Genomic DNA, 3,812 nt, shown 5'->3' with positions numbered 1-3,812 from the left:
GAGATCTACCCGTTAGTCACACCGACATTCAATCGACAAGTTGTAATGCTTTAGGGCTGGCTTTAAAAATGAAAATGTTTAGAGAATGACCTTAGAGTTATAGGAGAGAGAGAGAAGAGAATAAATTTTTGGAACAAAGTTGTAGAAGAAATTTCTGGGAAGAGTTTTTACTAGAGTTTTACGAGAGGGAGGAGAACGGAAGAGAGAGAGAGAGAGAGCTAGACAGAGGGAAGAAGAAGAAGAAAAAGAAGAAATTTCTGGAACAAAGTTCCAAGAAGAGAGTTGAGGGTGGGAGAGATAACGAAAGAGAGGAAGAGGAGAGTGGAAGAGATCAATGGACCCTTGTTTCCTTAAGCAGGATCATTTTAGTCATTACATGTCAAGGGTAATTTCGAAATTAAAAGAAAAATAAGGAAGAATGTGACATGGGAATCTGTCCCAAGTTTTCAAAAATTGTATTTATGTCTTTTTAGATTCTGTATTAACTGGGCTGAAATTCTGAATTGTGAATTAGGCCTGTCCGTACTTTTCCCTACCCAAATACCCATGGGAGGTATTTTAAATTATCAGTACATATACAATTGATTTGAACTACAAACCTGTTCACCATTCATTCATTTCAGTGCCCATTTGAGAGGGATTTCATGCAGTCGCTTTTCGAGTCTCACATAAATAGCCTATATAAGCTTTATTTGGTGAAAAATCTGGAAAACCCAAATATTTCAACTAAAAAAGAAAAAGTTTTGCGGTGAAAGTTATTTCAGAGCCTATTTGGGAAGGCTTCAGCTTCGGTTGTGATGTATTGACAGCCACCCGAAGCTACTAAAAACTAGCTTCACCAGCAAGTCAATTTCTTATTCCCCGTGCACAAATCACTTTGAAAGTTGTGTTTGCGGTTTGCCCACTCTGAATCTGCAACCTTTGTTTGCACTGCACTTGCATTCAATCTATCACAGATGTCATTAAATGTGTAGTGCCAATTTGTCCTTAGTGTCCAAGTCAGGGCCCTCGGGCGAGGTCTCTTCAAAATGTTAAAAAGTCATTTCAAATTTTCAACTTCATATGCCAAATTGCCAATTAATTGCTAAGCCGCCAATACCTATTTGTTTTTATACATAAGATAGGAAACACCTCTCAATCAGTTTTCACTGTACATATACAAAAACCAGAGAAGCAACAGACGGGAACCACAAAAATAAACGATTACCCGATCCAAACAGAAACCACATCTCCCTGGAAACGCAGCAACTGAATTCGCAGCCTTCACTCTGATCTTATAGTTGGCTAAAAGAGTTGTCTGAAGTTTTTCATTAGTTTCACGTAAATTAACTGAATTGCTAACTTGAATAGACAAAGCAGCCTGTTAACCATGTAACTGTAGTTAAGTCTAGAAGCCATTCATCTCCAAGAGGTAAGTTCTCCGCTTCACCAATGCCTTCACTGCTGCCTTGAATGGCCCGTCAAACGCCCCATGAACAAATGCCTCTACCTCCATTTTATTACTCCTACTGCCTTCTCCTGATGTTCTGATAACCACCAGTGTTGCCCCTTGCATGCCCAATCCCTCTGGAAGATCCAAATATGGAGCATACCTCAATTTCATGTTTGAGGCTGGCACTTGAGTCCGTCTCGAAGAGGCTGATGCAGCCAAGGGTTTCTCCCTAAATTCCTTTAGCTGCTCGATACCCATGCTCAAGGTTCCCTGACCTGCTGCATCTGTAAAAACCACAGTTCTCAGGGTTGGATGATCCTTGATAATTGGTTCCAATAAATAGTGCCTTGTAGAAGCAGCAATTAATGAGCTAATAGTCCACACAACTCGCAGTTTCAAACCCCCATTCGTGTAAAATGATTCTGGTATACTCCCATTGTCCTCAAGTGATCCCTGATCAGTTACTGGTTTCCTTTCAATCTGAGTGCCTCCCAAAATAACACAATTTTGGAGTGTGCTTCCAAACTCTGCTTTCCATTTTAGAAGAACCCCATCTTCAGTTTCAACATCAGCAGTTGGTAATTCAATACATAGATTGTGAATGTGATGGAAATTCCTGAGGACTTGATCAAGAGTACACTGAGAGACTTGGGGGAGAAGGGTTTTGTTTGTGTTGCTGTTGTTTCTTAAATGATGGAACGGTTTGAGAAGGTTCAAGAACATGTATTTGAGGAGATTGGAGAAGAAATTACGGGGTTTGTGGGAAGAAGAATATGAGCTTTCGTCACTGTCGCCATTGATTGTTACAACTTCGTCAATCTTGATGTAGACATCATGGACATAGGGCACGAGGGAGTTGAAACGCTTGCAGACAGCAGTGCAGCGCCCAAGAGACCGAATGTCAGCAAGCTTGTTGAGGATTATAAGAACTACTGAATCAGGAATTTTGTCAAACTCGCCTTGATCCACATCATTACTAAGATCAGCATAATAAATTCGATTTGACTGCATTTTTGTTCGCCCTGTCTTTCAAATTTCCAGTTATGAAAGAAAGGATATTCTACAGCATACCCAAGAAACCACCTCTGGTTGTCTTCTGTCTTTGATAACTAAACCAGCCTTCTGAATCAAAATCTGGTGTTTAAGTAATAAAACAGTAATTGTTCAAGGCTTCTGGACTAAGGAAGATAGATGCAGTATTGGACGAGATCTGAACATGAACATGAGAACATAACCTTATGCTGAACTTTTGAAGCTCAGTCGGGGAACTACGATGCTTCTGAGACCAAAACTTTTGACTATGTACGCATGTTCAACCAAAAAAAGATAATCTAATTAAAAGATAAATAAATATGTTCCCAAACAAGAACATCAGAAATTTTCAGCTATGCTTTTAGGATTTATGATAAACGAATTCCGTGGATTTTTCCCAATCTTGGAAACCGACGAAAAAAACCTTCTTACTAAAAAAACATACAAAACCTCAAGATCTATAAAATTCCGTGCCCATCATTAAAAAATATGTCAAAACCCTAAGTTCCTAAATTCTTCGTGATCTTGGGGCGACCTAAAAGCAAGCAACTCATCTCACAAACAAATCTTCGCAAAACCCAATCTTTTATTGAGGGTAAAAATAACAAAAAGATTCCAACTATAAAACTACGCCAAACTTCACATCAACTAAGACAAACACTATGGAGTCCATTGATAAACAACTGACCTTACCCACCTCGCCGATGATCCACATTTATTTGCCGAAAAATCTGATCATTTTGCCGGAAGATCATGCTCCACACATCCGAAATCCAGATTTAGATCGATAACCAGTAGGATCTCAAGTAATCCAACGAAATCCCGCAAAATCTTTCCGGAAAAATTAAAAACACTTGAAATTAGCCCCGATTGCTCAAACCCCAGAAAGAGAAGTATTGAAATGGATGGGGGATTTAGGATTTTAAAGAGATATTGGGGTTTTAAAAAGCAAGGCAAGAGCCAGAAGGATCGATTTCTCGGCGATCGGAAGTAGGAAAGGCGCGACGCATACATATATACTTGCTCTGAATAGATGGGGCGTTGTTCCGTTCTCTCGCGCCCATCCAGTGACAGGTTTCTAACGACGACGTTACGTTAACGTCTGCGAAGGGAGGTTCAATAAACACTGACAGTCACCGTCGAGATTAATGCCGTTAAGTGGATAACAGTGGTCAAAGTGGTTACTAGTTATAGTAACTTTTTTAAATTACCCTTATGTTTTAATTAATGAAGTCTACTGCTTGATTATTTTTTAAGGAAAATTTCCGTCAAAACCAGTACATACATAATACCATGTGATTTTTAATTTTTTTTAAAACCTAATATTACCCTCGTCCCCTTCCTCTCA

The 3,812-nt window shown here is 39.3% G+C and overlaps 1 pseudogene across 5 annotated transcripts; it reads right to left on the bottom strand.

Annotated features, from left to right (window-relative positions):
- Nucleotides 1–1,042: 1,042 nt before the first annotated feature.
- On the bottom strand, nucleotides 1,043–3,513 carry LOC104606931 (F-box protein At4g18380 pseudogene; annotated as a pseudogene). 5 transcript variants are annotated; one of them, XR_016077535.1, is made up of 2 exons: nucleotides 1,208–3,513; nucleotides 1,043–1,099 (listed from the first exon to the last, which is right to left on the bottom strand). The product of XR_016077535.1 is annotated as an F-box protein At4g18380 pseudogene, transcript variant X1 (transcript). The 5 variants fall into 5 exon arrangements; XR_016077536.1 differs by having other exon boundaries at nucleotides 1,082–2,730; nucleotides 3,153–3,513; XR_016077538.1 differs by having other exon boundaries at nucleotides 1,082–2,566; nucleotides 3,153–3,513.
- Between the last annotated feature and the right edge of the window lie 299 nt (nucleotides 3,514–3,812).

The sequence above is a fragment of the Nelumbo nucifera genome, chromosome 6 (genome assembly GCF_055504915.1).
Source record: "Nelumbo nucifera cultivar China Antique chromosome 6, China Antique-T2T, whole genome shotgun sequence".
Lineage (NCBI taxonomy): Eukaryota > Viridiplantae > Streptophyta > Magnoliopsida > Proteales > Nelumbonaceae > Nelumbo > Nelumbo nucifera.
This window is presented reverse-complemented; position numbering and strand designations above follow the sequence as displayed.